The following is an 18,395-nucleotide window of genomic DNA, read 5'->3' as shown; positions in this document are numbered from 1 at the left end:
TAAAAACTTTGCCACTGCTAACGTTCTAGCGTTTGTCCGGTCTTCCAATAGGAACCTGACATAGTGAGCCTCTGATTTTCCCGGGAAAGGTACCAGCAAGGGTAATATCAGTTCAGCCCTGGCTTTGCATAGTGCAACAAAATATGTTTTATGGAATCGATGTCTTGAGCACACGAGCAAAGTCTGTCCTGGTAGGGAACTCCTCTCAAGCTGTCATCCAACACTGCAGAAGGAAAGACGTTTAGTCTGGCTTTGGTGAAAAGCCTTCGATTATTTGGTACTGCCAGCTTTTTAATGTAGGATGTTAACTTAAAGACATGCCCATATTGTACTCCTACTGCCAAAGGACTACAAACTGCGTGTGATCGAGATCGCAAGTCACTGTGTGCATTATCCCATAATCTTTGCTTTAACGTCTTTAGGGCGAAATTAAATTTTACAGCTGTGTATCGCCAGAACTACATTTAACAGATATGGGGATGGGGGGGAGCAATGTTGTCTCCTTGGAAGGATAGAAGGGGCTGAGGTCATCTGCATTGCAGAAGGTTGGCCCTTCTGGTCCCTTCCAGGTCTACAAATCTATGACTCTATCCTACAGTTTGCCTGAACTCTAGGGACTGAAGGGATCACATCGACTTTGTCACTGTGTCCATTCATTGGAGCAAACTTCAGCCCATGACCTTCATCAGAGAAGATTTGCTTTTTAATTCAAACATGTCTATCTACTCAGTAGCAAGACCCTTTGAGTTCAATGTGGTTTATTTTCAGGTAAGTGGGTACAGGACGGCAGCCATTGTTCTCAAAACCATAACCCCTGATACTTAGATTTCGACAAAAAGCTCAAATACTTTTTTGGTTCCATGCCTTTAAGTAACCCGTTTGTTGTCGGAAAGAAAATAGCAGGAATGATTGGGTACAACAACTCACAGAAAGTTAAAATACTCAGATCTACCATCATGACTTACCAGCATGAGTCAGACTACAAGACAGCCCTTTCTACATGTTCTTACGGCCACCAAGTTGATCCCAGATCAGGCATAGGCAAACTCCAGCCCTCCAAATGTTTGGGACTACAATTCCCATCATACCTAGCTAACAGGACCAGTGGTCAGGGATGAAGGGACTCTGGAGGGCCGGAGTTTGCCTGTGCCTGTCCCAGATGTTTTGGTTTTTTTTTTCATTTAAGCCTCCACTAAATCTATGGGAATGCTTTTGCCTTTCCTCAGAATAGATATTTAAGGTGAGCTGAACATGCCAAATTTGGCTTAAGTGTCTTGTTAAGAAGTGCAAAAATCCCCTGGGAAATTTTATTAGCCAAACCAAAACTTATTTCTTGGACCAATGTCCAATGTCACTGTTTAATTTTAGCTTTCGGCCAATTTCAGTTGAATTTCTGTACCCCTCTCTGTACCAGTTTCCCCCCAAATGGATGCTTCAGACTGCAGCTCCCACCAGCCACTGCCGATGCAGCTGTGCTAGTTGGGGCTGATGGAGATTCAGCCCAGAACATCTGGAGGGCATCAGACGGGGGAGACTACCCGCCAACGTGCAGAAGAGTCTGCTCAGATTCAAGCCAACGTGAGTGCAAGGCTCCTGCAGGTCTTCCCCATACAACACAGGCAATGCCAGGAACTGAAAAGAGGGTCAACACACAAGGATGCTATGGGCAGGGTTGCCTGTCTGCCAGTGCCCCCCCCCACCTACTTACTTTCAGCAATTTCATGTTCAGGTGGAAGCCTGCACCTGCGCTTTTAAGTTACAATATATTATTTAGGCTATCTGCTTTGTGCTCCGCTGCCTGCTATAATATTGACTATGGCACCTCTTGCAAGCATTCTGCCTCTTAGAATTTTTACTCACCTATTACGACCCCAGGTTGCTTTTCTCAAATGTGAGAGAATGGGAACATCTATTGTTTTTACGGGGCGAAAGAAGAGCTACCGAAAGAAATAAAAGGCCCACTGAGCAGCAAGGAGCGTATCGTAAAAACAAGGAGCCGAGCTCGTAAAGGCAGCGCTTTCGGTATTTACGCAAGAGTGAAAATTCTGCCCATCCTTTGCAGATGTTAACATTCAAGTCCCGTGTTTGGGCTTTCCACGGGCATCTGGCTGGCCACTGCGGGAACAGGATCATGGACTAACTCTGGCCTGATCCAGCAAGCCTAGAGAATTCCTGCAAATGCTAGTCTGCAAGGACTATTGGCGAGATTTAGGCCTGAGATCTATAGGGTTACCCCAAATTGCTTTTAAGATTTAGTCAGATGTTGGTCCCTTCTGGGAAACAACAACAAAACTGAAGGGAAGAATAACCAATTAATTAGAAATACTAGGAAGAGGAGTGCAAGGACGTCTGGAATCAAGGGCTAGGGAAAACAGCTGCCCAACATTCAGCTAGGGCAGGGGTCTGCAACCCGCGGCTCCGGAGCCGCATGTGGCTCTTTTACACCTTTGTTGCGGCTCCGGGGCGGATACTAGCGAGGGGAGGAGGCGCATTGTGCGCCCCGACACTCCCCACTGTGGCGGGCACTGTACTGGCTGTGACGTTGCATGGGGACGGTGCGTGCATTACGATCCTGTATATATAGCATTAAGGTAAGAAACAATATATGCAGTGTTATATTTGTTTTAAATGTCGCAATGGTTTTGCGGCTCCCAGTTTTTTTTCCTTCGGAAATGGGTCCAAGTGGCTCTTTTTGTCTTAAAGGTTGTAGACTCCTGAGCTAGGGGGATGTCCACAGAGACACGTGCCCAAGTCATGGGGTGGCTGTTCTGCTTAAAATTTATTTGCCAATGAATCTGGTTCTTTTTTAAAAACACACACACACAAAAACTTAAATTCAGATCCTTATCCTTGTTGACACTGCATCTACCCAAGTAATATTATTTTGCTTCCAGTCTATTGTTCTCTTTATCTCTTCCAGACCTCTGCGTTTCTTGTTCTGGAGTTTTGCTCTTTCCACCCACTCTTCCGATCATTATATTCTTCATTTCCACAGTTTTACTGCCTTCCTTGTAATTCTCTCATTTACTATGAACATAGTCTCTTAAACCATTCCTCCTCCCTCCTCCTTTCATCTTTCTTTTGACACTTTCGTTTCCCTTTCTTTTGCTGGCTATAATCATTCCCCTGGTGCTGATGTGCTGGCACTATAAAGATGAAGGAAAAGGGCTCTCACACATTCAAGAAAACCCTGTTTTGTTTTGTTTTTTGTTTTGTTTTGTTTTGTTTTAGAGACCCAGGCTGCACCCAAACACAAAAACTGAGGGTCCTGTGTGCCTGCTTGGGAAAGATGCCAGTGAGAGAAGATAATACTTTATTTGAAAGAAGAAACAAGCCAGGATCTGCATTGAAAGCAATGGTGTAGAATAGCATAACCATTATGTAATTAACAGGAGGCGGGCAGGTGTGGAGGATTCCCTGGTCCTGAATGGGATAACTGTGCCCCTGAAGGACCAGGTGCGCTGCCTAGGAGTCATTTTGGACTCGCAGCTGTCCATGGAGGCACAGGTCAAATCTGTGTCCAGGGCAGCTGCCTACCAGCTCCATCTGGTATGCAGGCTGAGACCCTACCTGCCCATGGACTGTCTCACCAGAGCGGTGCATGCTCTGGTTATCTCTTGCTTGGGCTACTGCAATGAGCTCTACGTGGGGCTACCTTTGAAGGTGACCTGGAAACTACAACTAATCCAGAATGCAGCAGCTAGACTGGTGATGGGGAGCAGCTGCCGAGACCACATAACACCGGTCTTGAAAGACCTACACTGGCTCCCAGTACATTTCTGAGGACAATTCAAAGTGTTGGTGCTGACCTTTAAAACCCTAAATGGCCTCGGTCCAGTATACCTGAAGGAGCATCTCCACCCCCATCGTTCTGCCTGGACACTGAGGTCCAGCGCCGAGGGCCTTCTGGCAGTTCCCTCATTGCAGGAAGCCAAGTTACAGGGAACCAGGCAGAGGGCCTTCTCGGTAGTGGCACCCGCCCTGTGGAATGCCCTCCCGTCAGAAGTCAAGGAAATAAACAACTATCTGACATCTGAAGGCAGCCCTGTTTAAGGAAGCTTTTAATGTTTGTCAGATTACTGTATTTTAATATTTTGTTGGAAGGCACCCAGAGTGGTTGGGGAGACCCAGCCAGATGGGCGGGGTACAAATATATTATTATTATTATTATTATTATTATTATTATTATTATTATTATTATTATTATTATATCAGTAATGCTAAATTGTGCCACAGTGGGCAATGAGGAAAGCAACAGTTGGGAGTCAAACTGCAGCAGAATGGAAGTGGCATTGCACGTGATGAACATGGATCAGAATGGAAACTGATGTCTTCTTATATCTGCAGAAGTAGAAGTGGATCCTGCCCCCTCCCCAAGGACCATATGCTTTGTTTCAGGTTCTTCCTAAGCGTGTACTCAGAGTCCATCTCTAAGCACTTAGAAATAACAATAGGCACCATCCCCCTTCTCTTCCTCCCATTGTATTCACAGTGCTACGTGAAAATTCGTCTGAGCTGGATGTGTTTTACAAGAGACAATTCAGTGTTACCGAATAAAGGCTCTTGAGCATATCTGTAGCGGGTGAAAGCGAGGGAGACTTATCAAGCTGAATGTCATTTTGGAAATTAATTTCTGCCCAAGAAAGAATGGAACATGCTGAATGCAAGCAAATTAGGCAAATGCTTGTCCAGCGAGTTTGCTATTAAGGTCTGCTAGAAGTAGAGATTGGGGGTGTGTGCATTGATCTAGTTCCCCCTTTTCGCAGTGGACTGACCCAATCCAATGCTCCCAAATTTGCTTGTGGATGCGAAAAGAACTCCCAGTTGCATTATGCTCTTCGGGCTTTGCAATAAATTTTTAGCGTGCCAAAAGTACGCACCAAAAACATACTTAATAATAATAATAAATTTTATTTATATCCTGCCCTCCCCAGCCGAAGAGACATGAGTTTTTAAGTGTGTAAACAGAATGTATTTAACATTAATAAAAAGGTTTCCCACGGGCATGCGAGAACAGGACCCTTGTTCTAGCCGGGTTCTTTTTAACGTTCTTATGACTGAGCAACAGGCTGAAATGTAGCCCAGAAATGGAAACAAGAAGAAATTCCGACGAAAGAAGAATGGCAGATGAAATTAATGGACTGTGCAGAATTGGACAAAATGACAGGAAGGATTCGAAACCTGCGGGACCAGAGATTTACAGAAGATTGGAAGAAGTATATGAATCATTTGAAGAGCAACTGTAATCAACAAATTACGCTAGTAGGACTACAAGAAGTTTTGTAAAGAGAAAAATATGAAGTGTTACAAAGTAGAAAAAGACAGAGATATTGGTTATGAGTTTGAAATGTAATAGGGAAGATAAGAAATGCATACTGAGAGATTAGATTGGAAAATTTTCAGACAGGATTGATGGAAGTCAAAAATTTGAATAAGATGTAAAAGTATGTTTAATTATTGTTGAAAATGATATGTTAAAAAAACCTAATAAAAAATTATATATATAAAAAAACCAAAAAAAAAACCAAAAAAAAGGCTGAAATGTGAATGGAACTAGCAGCCCAGCTCATCCCTAGCTAAATGACACCTTCCAGCTTCCTTTTGCAGGGAACTGTTGCTTTGACTACTGAGGTCTCAGGCATGAAACTGAACAATCTTATTTTGAGCCCAAGTAGTTCCCCCACCCCAGTCCCATTATTAAAGCTGCTGGCATTATTTCATTTTAAGCATCTTCTCACAATTATCTCACTCCATCTGTCTAAACAAGACAGAATCACTTAATTAACTGCAAGTTTTCCTGGCGTCCACAGAGTAGCTGTTTGTAATTTGTGCTGTGCGGGGGCTGAGGCAAAAATTGTGATGTTTTGTTTCATTTAAATGCCTTTTCACAAACTATATTCACTGATATTATATCGGTACTGGCTGCATTTGCCAGTAGTTCCAGGGGCTGCTTTTGCCACATGACTGTCTCTATGCCTACCTCTTATGGAGGGTGACACTACCAGTGGCCAATAGTCATGAGCATAGAAGTCCGCTCACCTTTTATCTGGTGGGCGGCATTGCGGCCAGGCAGCCGGGACTCAATGGTTTCCTGGACAAGGGGGATGCCACCTCTCTCCTGTGTCATAGCCAAACATGTCAGCAGTGCCGTGGGACCGCGCCAGCCAGTTAGCTGGCAGAGTGGGCGTCCCATGGGCAATTTAATCCTGCCATGGCCAGCCAGCACATTGGGTAAGCCTTTGTTGTTGCCTTCGCCTGCCCCTCCTCAGTAAGGGTATCCTGTTAAAGGGGTCCGGGGTGTGACCTATTGTCTGAAGCCTGGGCATGGACTAGGGCCATTCCACAGCTCCTATGGGGACCCTTCAGAGTGCCCCTATTTGATGTAAGTTATAGGGCACCCCCTATTGGTGTTTTACCCTTCAGTGGACTCCCTGCAGATGGGCAGGAGTCAATGTATAGCCTGGCTTCACCCCAATGCCTAAGCCAAACTGCTCACATCTGTAACCAATAAAGTTGTGGCCTATTTGAACCCATAAACCAAAATATTCAGTGCCAGTGTGTTTTCTTGTTCTTCTGGGAACTTTGGTGCCTTGGAACACAACCAGAGAATCATAGAACTGGAGAGTTGGAAGGGACCCCAAGCCTCATCTAGTCTAACCCCCTGCAATGTAGGAATATCAACTAAAACATCCACGATGGATGGAAATCCAGCCTAGGCTTAAAAACCTCCAAGAGAGAGTCCACCTTCTGAGGGAAACCATTCCCTCGCCAAACCTATGTTCTACCTCTGCTGTCACTGGTAGTATTCTTGAATGATAGTTCTAGGAACGGCAAGTGGCGAGAGCACTATTGGCTACTAGATCAACCAAAAGTGATGGCAAACCACAACTGCAGGATAACAACCACAAGAACAAGCGCTTGATGGAGACTTCATACAGCCTTTGTGCAAACCTCTGAGCAAACACAAATCAGGTTGATGGCTCACTCAACGCTTCAGATATACACTAGGGCTGTGCTCCAGATTTGGCCAAGGCCCAAAACGTGAGCCAAATCAGGCCTATTTGGAGAAATCTGAACTTTGGTTGACTCAGCGTGAGACAGACCCAGATCACTACAGGTTGGGTTGAGATGCCTGCCTGTGGCTGTCAGGGGGCAAGCATGAGTGAGGAGTGGCTGCGGGGTGAGTTGGTGGTCAACGGTTCCTGTCAGGCCTCCCCTTCTTTCTGCCCCCTGAAGCACCACCAAACAGGATTGTTTTCCTATATTTACTAGCTTGTTAATTGAAACATCCCATGCTCTGCAGTGCTAAGCACCCACCCACAAAGTGTATTTTTAAACTCTATTTTAACTGCGTTGAAAAAGAAGATTTTTTTTAAAATGCTTTAAAACTCTTAACCCAGCTGCCCTATATTGCTTTGGGGAAAGATCTGGGATGGGGCAGGTGATTCATAGGGTGGCACAGGTCGAATTAACCTGATCTGGGGGCCATAGATTGAGGCTACAGGGTGGATGTGGGGAGGCTGTGTACAACCTTAAAACACACACACACACACTCTGTAGCCATCAAGTCGTCAAGGATGTGCAAACCTAGCTTGTGGTTAAACCAGCTCATAGGGTGCTCAGATCCATTTTACAGATCTGAATTTCTTTTTGCATGTGGTTTCTCTCTCACCGTTTTGCCTGAGGAATATTAGGATTTATGCTTTAGCAAGAATGCCAATAAATACCTGCAAAAATGTTTCCGGCAGTTCCTTGGTTTGCTTGGAGGAGGGAAGCTTTCTGACATTTAAACTGGGGTTTTTTTTTTATGCTGCAGACACAGGCCATGAAAAGTGCACTTCCTGCCCTCGAAATATTTATTGCCAGCCAAGCTTCCCCACAGCAGCCCAACAGATATTGAACTGTGTCTGTGAACATCTCTTTACTACTCCAGAAAACACACTGCGCTCCATTACTGTACTCCTGCATGCTGGAAAGCAACTCAAACAATGCTAGGAGCCTATTTCATTGCCCAGGAAACAGCCGATGAAGTGCTGAGAACCATTTGGGTTCTCTAGATTGAAGGCCATAAAGTAGAGAGGCTGGAAATTCTTAAGACAGAGAGAACCACCTGAAAATATTGAAGCTGGCTTTATGGCGGCATGGATGGCTTGGCAGAGAGAAAGGAGAGGACCATAAAACGGTATTTTTCATCCCATTGTCAGCAGTCAACTAGTCATCCTGTCTTGCACTGGCCCCTTTTGAAACGATCCATAAGGTGGGTATATATTGTGCTTGCCTTCATTAAGAGATACCCCCTCCTTTTAACACCTTCCTGAATTGTATCCTATACCACAGTAGATAGGATTGATTTTTATATTCCTTTTGTTATTGCCGCTATGAAATAACTTGTCCGGAACAGTCACAATTGGCTACAGTTCTCCTGTGCTCATTAGAGAGTTACTATAATTCTTGGCAGCCCGTCAACATGGTTTTTTTAAATTCCAAGCAAAAGGGGGTGGGGTGGGGGACACACACATGACTATTGCCAATGTCCAGTCTTCATTAAGACTGTGAAAAGAAAATTGGAATCGCAGACTCCTGCCGTGTTCGAGAATTGAAATTAGCAAAACGACTTTTTCCTCCTTTACAAAAAAAAAACCCCACAACCCCTCAAAAATCACACCAATATATAGAAAGACTTGCTTGGTTCATATTCATGATTTTGCATAAACCAATCAGAGGGAGAAGCTAGAAAATTATCCAAAAGACAAGATTCTTAAAAAAAAATAGAATAAAGTACTGCATTTGCAACAAGGTATGAATGTGATTATTTTGTGGTGTACACTTGGTGGGCTTTCAGTCTGGGAGCAGCCAGAAAGCAAAGACCTCTCTTGGGTGGAATGGCTTATCTGGACGTAGTTTCAATTCCTTGTTACCCTGATCACTAAATCAATATCCACCGGCTAGTGCTCCTGCCTTCTCTCCTTTGTTTTAGAGGGAAGCTTTATCATCAGCAAAATCATTAGGCAATGCCCCCACCCCAAATTCAATGTTAGTTAAGATTGTAATTGGGGATCTTATTGAGCGGCAACGTCCCCCACCTTCTCACCATTTGACTGGACTTAACAATCCAGGGGTCCTTTACCTTAGCTTTTCCTATATAGATCAGGAAGAAAAGCATTTTTTAAAAATAAAATAGGCACTAGTTTATCATGTGTGGGGATTTCACTCTCCCTTTAAAGGAGGGGAACATTTAAAAATGCAACCCTTACACCTGTCTGAAGTCGTATGGTCCAGAAAGGTGAAGTCTGGACTTGGGGAGGGAACCAAATGTGCAGCTTGCAGGATTTCTGCCTTTTAAGTGTCACACACGCTGCCCTGCAGCTCCTAGGCACATGTTACGTCAAACAAAATCTACTCAGTTGTTTTTTTATAAAGGTGAGTTGAGTGTTCTGCGTTTGTTTTTAATCTTCTTTACAGATTGCAGTCATTACAAACCTCTCGCTTGTCTCCACCCTGCCTCAAAGCAACATTTATGTGGATTAATATTGGTTTTCTATTTACTCCCTCTGCCATGGAACTCAAGGAATCTCTGCTTATGGGTACCACCTGATCCTACCCCCAGGTACTGGCCAGACCAAGGCTTGCTCAGTTTTTGCAAGGTGGCTGCATCACCTGTCTTCCAACATCTGCTGCCTAAAGTGGTCGTGTTGCCTTACCTAATGATAGGGCTGGCTCTGCTACAGAAATATGTGAAGTTGTCTTTTCCTGTCAGGGACTGGGCAGAGGAGGAATGGTGGAGACTGCCTCCCCATCCTGACCCTTCCAGGGAGGAGGAAGAAGACGGTATAGATTTTCAACAAGGGTTTGAGGGTGGTCACAGCTCAGAGGCAGATGAGGGGGAAAGATGGGAAATCATGGGAGAGCCAGAGCAACAACTGGCTGACACGTTGTCATTAGAAAGCATCCCAGACCCTCCATCTCCCAGAACCCAGAGAGCCTTAAAAGTAGGAGAGCAAAGAGCTCCAAGACAGAGGACACTTAGTGGCACCCGTAGAGGAGGTGATGAAGATGATGATGAATGACGAGGTGGGAGAGACAGGGGGTGGAGATTCACTCAGGACAACACCATTATACAAGAGGCTGGGTTCTATAGCCTCTCTGTGTAAAGACTGAAATAAAAAAAGGACGGTAAGAAACTGTTATTTGTCTTTATACTTTCCTGGGCAACCAGCCGTGAGCTGCTGACAGCATTCTGACATTTTCCTTAGTTTATTATTTTTATTTTTATTAAATTTCTCATAAATTTTCCCTACAATTTTAGGAACACAGATGATGATGATGATTTTAGAAACATAGGAAGCTGCCTTATACTAAATCAGACCATCTAGTTCAAAATGGTTGACAGGGATTTCAGACAGGGGTCTTGCCCAGTCTGATTTGGGAGATGCTGTGGACGGAACCTGGGTTCTTCTGCATAGAGGGCAGATACTCACAGGTCTTGCTATCTGAACACAATGCATTCTCAGGATACAGTTTTTTTAAGCAAGTGTTCACACAATGATTCAACGGTTTCCAGTCCTACGTGGAAATTTCTAATGTGTCCCTGACTGCAGAATTTTGTCCCCAAAATGACAAAAAACAAAACAAAAACCCCATCAGGAAACCCCTGTGAAACTTTGCAAAAGTGAAACAAGGAAGGGGGGGGGGAGCTCTCTTATTTGTCCCAATTCTCCCACTCCCTTCCTTCCTCCCAACATGGTTTCTGGTGAAATGTCTGTTGTGGTCCAGCGAAACACAAAAAGTAATGCTTTTTCAAGGCTGCTTGTTTGTTTACAGAACTACACATAGTTTGGGCTATTTGGATATCTGACTTTGCAGTGTGTACAGCAAGGATTGGGTACTAATTCCCTGTGTTTGGATAGGTGAATTTTTGTATAACAAATGAATGGATAGCAGGAGCGGTGTATAATTTTAGAGTTAGTCATGACTAACTTAAGTCTCTTTCCTTTCATTGTGATCAGTTTTCTTTGGGTTGGGGAAAGGGATTGAACACCAGGGCTTTTTTTTCAGCCAGAACATGCCAGAACTCAATGGCGCCATTGTCAATCTAAGAGAACCAGAGATGTGTTCATGGTGAGTTCCTGCACCTCTGTTTCTAGGAAAATAGCACTGTCGAACACACTTGCATCTTCCCTCCCAGCTGCCCCCCACCCAAAAAAAAAATAGTTGGAGTACTGATTGTTATGTGGACTTGCATATAAATGCTAGTTTGGTCCAGAGGAACACTGTAACTTTCAACTATCACACTGAGCTGTGGGATGAGAGGTCTTCTATGAGAATGTTTGACTACAAGAATCTAGGGGTCAGATAGTGGAATCTCTTTGGGTTGACTCTCCTGCATCAAACATTGTCATGGAAACTCATCCTATGCAAGATGCTTCTCGCGGGAGAGATATTGCACATCAAACCCAAATTTTCTTTCCAAAGCCCCCAAGCCCTGCTTTTCCCAATGAAGTGTCGGTCACCAGCACGTTTGCACTTAAAAGCCACGGATACAGTATGCCAGGGAAGGGATATTGGCAGACAGATCTTATATAAACCATTAAGCCCCATGCAAACTTAGGAGGAAGCTGTAACGTGCATTTCAGTGGAGGGAATGATTTCAAGCGTGAAAAGTGCCATGAATGTGACATCCACGATTCATATCACCTCTGCCCTGTGATATATTAATGAGTTTCATTTGCAGCCATCTGTGGTGCAGCATTTGGGTTTATTTTTTATATATATATATAAATGAGAATTTAAATGACACCGGAGGAGTAGCTGGTACCCACTACATTTAGAATACAGATAAGAACCTAAGAATAGCCCCTGGATGAGGCCAAGGGCCCATCTAGTCCAGCATCCTGTTTTCACAGGGGCCAACGAGATGCTTGTGGGAAACCAGGGAACAGGACATGAACACAAGAGCCTTTTCCTCTCCTCTGGTTTCCAGCAACTGGTTTTCAGAAGGATTACTGCCTCCAGCCGGGGAGACAGAGCGTATCCAACATGGCAAGTAGCCATAGATATGGCTTCTCCTCCATGATTTTGTCTAATCCTCTTTTTACAATTAAGTGTTTTAAATTTCATGAACATGGTGTCTCCCCTGCCAGGTAAGTATTCTCTATTTTTCCCCCTTAGTTATATGTATTTTCTTTTTCCTTTGTATTTTCTTTTGTTGTAAATATGGATGTTTTCTAATTTGTACTTAATAATTTTTGTTTTTAAAGTGTTTTGAATTTCTTGTTAGCCGCCCTGAGCCCACTTTTTGAACCGGGAAGGGCAGGGTATAAATAAATTATTATTATTATTATTAAAGACATCCAAGTTGGTGGTGATCACAGCCTCGTGGAGGAGCGCGTTCCATAGTTTGACTATGCACTGTGTGGATAAGTACTTTATTTTCTCTGTACTTTATTTAACATCTAAAACTAAAAATGGCACAAGACAGTTCATATGTGTGGTTCTTAAGGACAGAAGAAACTGTCGGTTTCTGTTTCTCATTTTCCCCATCTTAAATTCCTTTCTGAATCACTGTGCATCTATTTTTTAAAAAAGACAAACACATCAAAATGTGTGCACATTTTGAGCCTACTTCTCCTAATACATACACAGTTTTCTGTCTCAAGGCAAATCTAAAAAAATGTAGAATAAACACCAACAACTGGGAAACACTGGCCTGCAAGAGCTCCAGTTGGAGAACAGCCTTTACCAAAGGTGTCATGGGCTTTGAAGACGCTCAAACTCAGGACGCAAGGGAGAAATGTGCTAAGAGGAAGGCATGCTTGGCAAATCCACACCATGATCAACTCCCACCTGGAAACCGCTGTCCCCACTGTGGAAGGACATGTGGATCCAGAATTGGCCTCTAGAGTCACTTACGGACTCATTGTTAAAACCGTGTTTATGGAAGACAATCTTACTTGGCTACGAGTGATCATCAAAGAAGAAGAAGGCACAGTTTTCTCTCATCTTTTCCTCCACAAACTAATTCTCCAATTTGTCCTCCATCAGCCAGCCAGAGTTCCATGCCCACTGAATAGGTTCGGTCTTCATCATTCTGTTTTGTGGACCACACCTCTTTTGCTGTTGCCTCCTACAAGCTCCTCCTCTAAATCTTAGGGTTTCTCCAAGCCTCCTCCTTCCTCAGTCTTAAGGGTAGGAGTACTTGTTTTGGCTATATAAGGATGAACCCTCAGAGAATAAGAATGCAGGAAGCTGCCTGAGATAGACCATTGGTCCACCAAATTCCATAATGTCTACATTGACTGGCAGTGGCATCCCAGGTTTTCATGCAGGGGACAATCTCCTTCCTGGAGATTGAACCTGATATCTTCTGCATGAACAGCAGATGCTCAACCACCAAGCTACAGGAGTTCTAGCTTTGCTATTTATTATAGGATGATATGGTTTTGACAAGGCATGCTAAGCCCCCAGCAGCAAGACAGGGAGGGTCTCCCAGGAACCCAACCAGAAACCTAAATCTTCTGAACGGGAGCTAATAAAATTATAGGCAACTGTCACCTCATCAGTGTACACCCCCCTTCCTGCCGCTAATGTTAAATTAGATTGTGAGCCCTGTAAATATTTATGCAACGCACCCTGAGCCCTTGGCACAGGTGGGCTATAAATCTGATGAAATGCAATAACCAACCCAATAAATCCCACAGTGCAGCAAAGTGAGCTGAAATGGATGGTTTGCTCATTGCCTGAGTAATAGAGAAGGAAGTCCCACTAGGGCTATAAAATCTGAATTGCAAGATTTTGTATTTACATTAGGGCTTGTGCAATGGATTAAGCTGACCCCCTGAGCCAAATCTGTCATATTTGGAGCGACTTGGGTGTTGGAAGAAGTGGGTGCAGGCAGCCAGCTCAGGTTGGATGGCCCAGAGCAGTGCATGGCTATCAGTTTGTGGGCATCAGGCAGGAAGGAGAGGCAGGCCTCAGGCAGAAGAACCCCAAGAAAAGACCCACACCTGGCCTAGCTGCCAAGAGAAGGAAGAAGCCTGCCTCCCAATTCTCCTTTCTGAGAGGAGCTGCTTGCAAAGGAACACTATGGACCAGGCAGGATTGGTGCCTCTGCGTGCCAATCCTGCCTGCAGCAGGGTGCTCCTTTGGAAGGAAAGGAGTGGGTCAACACCTCAGCTGAGCAGTTGAGCTGCTGACTAACATCCTATATCCTTTTAAATGTGTCTGTGGGAGGGTTGTGGGGTTTTTGTTTCGTTTTGTTTTCATCTTGTGTTTTTATGTGGTGAACTGTCAAGATCTTCAGATGAAGGGTGGTGTACAAATTTAATAAATGAATGAATGAATGAATAAAATAAATCTGGGTGAGGGGAGGCACTTCTGGTCTCTATTAATTTATTTGGGAACTGGTCTGTTGATGTAATAATAATAATAATAATAATAATAATAATAATAATAATAATTTATTTATACCCCGCCCTCCCCAGCCAAAACCAGGCTCAGGGCAGCTAACACCAGGTATAAAAACAATTGATTAAAATACAACTTGAAAACAAGATTAAAATACAACATTAAAACGCAGCCTCATTTCAGTAGAAACTCAAATCAAAAACTTTTTGGGGATGGAAAGGTCAACTCTTCACCAAGGCCAACTATCCAAACTGGTCCTACGTGGGCCAGAAAAAAGCCAGGGAAGTCCCCAAATAGGAGTTCCATCACAGAAGGAGAAAGGAAAAGGAAAGAGGAGGATCAAGTTGATTCCAAGCCAGGCAGAACAACTCTGTCTTACAGGCCCTGCGGAAAGAAATCAGATCCTGCAGGGCCCTGGTCTCATGAGACAGAGTGTTCCACCAAGTTGGGGCCAGTGCTGAAAAGGCCCTGGCTCTGGCTGAGGCTAATCTGACCTCCTTAGGGCCCGGGACCTCTAGGGTGTTGCTATTTATGGACCTTAAGGTCCTCCGCGGGGCACGCTGGGAGAGGCGGTCCCGTAGGTACAAGGATGGGTCAACAGGACCCCTCTCGGATGGGACCCACAAGGCATATGAAGGGCTCTACACAGCCCTGGTTTACATCCTCTAAAGAACAGCAAATGTATGTGTGTCTCTTTCTTTGTATTTGGCCGTGAGTATTTTCTGTTACTCTCAGGAAGGGAATCCCTAGGCTTCCTTGTTTCATTTCACTTCCAGAGCAGGGGGAAATGTATTTCAGCATCATGATTTTATGGCAGCAAGATGTTTGTGTGTGATTGTGATGCAGTGCTTTTTTCTGGGGGGACGCAGGGGTACACATCCCCCTAAACATTTTGTGAATCTAAGTTTGACCTCGTTGAAGGGCAGTATTTAAATATGAATAGGAAAATGAGAGTACCCCTAAACATATTTTTTTAGGGGAAAAAACCACTGGTGTGATGGGGGATTTATTCCCTTTGCATTTTACCATGAACTTCTCTAATTTGCACTTTCTGGCCCAGTAATAAGGGAACTAAGACACAGCTAGTCCTCAGAATTCGCAAGAGTCTGAATTCTGCCATGCAATTCTCAAGAGAGAGAAAAAACAATGGGGTGTGGGGCTAGAAGAAATGGAGAGAAAAAAATGTCCAGAATGAATTAATGCTATGGGAAACTGGTTGCAAAAAAAATATTTATATGGAGCAAAAATGCAGCTATAGGGGGAAATGTGCATGAAAATGCATAGAAATTGGCAGAGAATGAATCCCTCAAACATCCTCAGAACTACACTCACAAAATTCCTCTTTCCATGTTTGGTAGACAACCTTTGATTACCAGTGTGCATACCCTGTTTCACAACCTGCATTTTATGCTTGGGGGGGGGCATTTTATCTTCCAGATGTGTTTTATAGGCTGGCTGTTTCATTGGTGGGCTCTCGTGCGCATCACGGGCGTGCTTTTCATTTATTTCCTGTGTTTGTCACAAGTCGCATCTCCCCATTCATTATTTACCAGGAGGCAGGTGCACAGCAAGCAAATCCAGAGGTGACAGACAAGGGCTTGCTGGCAGCGACAATTCCGGCAGAAGTTTCCTTCCAAGGAAGGTGGCGGCTGCTGCTGCTGCCGCCGCTGCCACCCCACTTTTCAAAATCAATGCCCCGAATTAATAATTCAGCACAATCAATAGAGAAGCTAGAAATCAGCAATTTCAGAGCGGTCGAGGCACACCTTTTAGCTGACTGTCGGTTTTGGCTGCAGCACTGAAATCACTGATCCCACAAGCACTCACCCTAACCAAGGGGGGGATCGCCAGCATGAACCTCACCTCTGTTGCAGCCTTACAGAGCTGGGGAACAAGCCACTGCCATCAAAATGCAGAGTATAGGATCACAAATCTGAAGGAGGAGGAGGAGGAGACCCCAAAAGCCATCCAGTTGAGCCCTCGCTTATCCCCTTATCGACTTTGGGGATGTGACTCAAGCCAGGCTTTGCCAAGTTGGTGTTCTCCAGCCATTGCTGTACTATGACTCCCATTAGCCCCAGCAAGCAACATCTGCTGGGCACCATTTTGGTAAACTCTGACTTACAGCTTCCCCACAATTTTGCTACTGTAGGACCAAGGGGAGGTAGGGCCAGCCCAAGACATTTTGTTGCCTGAGGCACAGAACAAGATTGTGCTCTTCCCTATTCCATATACGGAAGCCATTTGAACGATGCCTTATGAGGAACGGCTAAGGGAGCTGGGCATGTTTAGCCTGGAGAAGAGGAGGTTAAGGGGTGATATGATAGCCATGTTCAAATATATAAAAGGATGTCACACAGAGGAGGGAGAAAGGTTGTTTTCTGCCGCTCCAGAGAAGCGGACACGGAGCAATGGATCCAAACTACAAGAAAGAAGATTCCACCTAAACATTAGGAAGAACTTCCTGACAGTAAGAGCTGTTCGACAGTGGAATTTGCTGCCAAGGAGTGTGGTGGAGTCTCCTACTTTGGAGGTCTTTAAGCAGAGGCTTGACAACCATATGTCAGGAGTGCTCTGATGGTGTTTCCTGCTTGGCAGGGGGTTGGACTCGATGGCCCTTGCGGTCTCTTCCAACTCTGTGATTCTATGATTCTATGATTCTATGAACTTGTAGTGGAATCCTAATTCTAGACTGAGAAAAGGATATTATGCTCCAGTGTACCTGAGGCAGAAGGCTTGTAGAGCAGCCAGGACTGGCTATGTAGGAATACAGAGAGGACTAGTCAGGGGGCTTAGAAGGAACATCCAGGAGGCTGCCATTGTTGCCAATCATCAGTGGACTGGTGAAAGGACCGGCCCTAAGTGTATATTTGTGCCCTGTGTTTCGTACCTCTGACCACAGGCAGAATCTGGGAGGGGGGGTTCTTGCTATTAGCAATTCCTGTGGAGACAATGGCACACAATTCGGACACCACTTTATTCTGTCCTCAACATGTTTCCTTACTTGTTAATTTTTGCATTTCAGGTGATCTTTCCCATGACTTTTGGAAAACTAATGGTATCTATTGGAAGTTTAGTGCTTATTTCCATTTTGTTTCCAGAAAAAACAAAACCAAACCCACTAGCTTGGGAAACCACTGGAGCTCTGTGTTGCAATTTCACGCGACATAATCTGGGGCAGTTCTTTCCCACTGTTTAAAGCTTAGCATGTTGTGGAGGTATACCAACCAAAACGCCACTGGTCTGTAATGCACTGTGTTCTGCGTTGTAACATTAGAAACTGGGTCGGAAGCGCTAGCATTAAAACCAGCTTCCACAATAAACCCCACGTCTGAATGCAGCCTTAAGGCAACACATCTCTGAGTTGAGTTGTGCACTGGCCCAAGTGCATGTGGAAAAAGGCACAAACTTCATTGGTTATGCCTTGAATTCTTGTCAAGACAACACCTGCTCACTGATAATTAATGAATGGGAAGATGCGAACTGTAACAAACTCAGGAAATTAACCAAATCACACCTAGTGCACCTAGCAATGAATTGAACAACGGCCAATAAACTGAAGCCAACCAATGCCTGACAGTCTGTTCCTGGCATGATTCAATATGTGGATGTTTGCCTTTTTAAAGTCCCCAAAGGGAACAGGACTGGGCGACATCCCGTTTTCATCATCGTGATATATCTGCAGCTAAATATCGCAATGTCTGAAATTGCCCAACTGTTCCTGTGCTCACAAGTCAGAGTGGTATGTGGGTTTGCCCAGTTCACAGAGCTGAGCTAAGCACCCAGACCACTCTGGCCCCCACGAGCAGGGGCTGTATGGGGGCTTGGTCAACAGAGCGGCAGGCAGCGGAGCAGTTTAAAGAAGCCATTGCTCTGCCTTTGGCTCACGCGAGCCAGAGGTGGGGGTGTTGATCGACTGAGAAGAGGGCTTCCTTAAACCACCTGCCTCTCAGCTAATCAAGGCAATCTGAGCTGGCGATACAACATGGCTT

At 44.6% G+C, this 18,395-nt stretch overlaps 1 protein-coding gene across 38 annotated transcripts in view; it reads right to left on the bottom strand.

Moving 5' to 3' along the window:
- Window positions 1-18,395, bottom strand: part of NRXN1 (neurexin 1) — a 1,008,670-nt gene that overhangs the window by 3,468 nt on the left and 986,807 nt on the right. The gene's annotated exons all lie outside the window — the stretch shown is intronic.

Source organism: Podarcis vaucheri (assembly GCF_965113315.1).
Source record: "Podarcis vaucheri genome assembly, chromosome: 3".
NCBI lineage: Eukaryota > Metazoa > Chordata > Lepidosauria > Squamata > Lacertidae > Podarcis > Podarcis vaucheri.
This window is presented reverse-complemented; position numbering and strand designations above follow the sequence as displayed.